Source organism: Tarenaya hassleriana, unplaced genomic scaffold (assembly GCF_000463585.1).
Source record: "Tarenaya hassleriana unplaced genomic scaffold, ASM46358v1 Cleome114, whole genome shotgun sequence".
NCBI classification, from domain to species: domain Eukaryota; kingdom Viridiplantae; phylum Streptophyta; class Magnoliopsida; order Brassicales; family Cleomaceae; genus Tarenaya; species Tarenaya hassleriana.
The window spans coordinates 110,314-110,610 of record NW_010961731.1 but is presented as its reverse complement, the minus strand read 5'-3'; positions in this window follow the sequence as shown (position 1 = coordinate 110,610).

The window sequence follows — 297 nt, the reverse complement described above, 5'->3', positions numbered from 1 at the left end:
CGGTCCAGAAATACCCGCGGCCCGTCCGTTCCAGCACGTAGAACGGACGGTCTGGCATTAGTGGACCGTCCGTTCCAGACCTTCTGGAAGGACAGTCCGTTCCTGTGTTGGTTTAGTGTTATATGATGTACTGTTTATGAGTTTTATTTAGCTACATTTGATGTATTGATACTTTCTACCGTGGAGACTACACATCTGTATAAGACTTTCTTTCCTCTCTTTTATCTCTTTCTTTATGAGCTTTTTATTGTTTTCTATGAACCGTGAGTAGATCCACGACTATGGGTTAGGGATTCA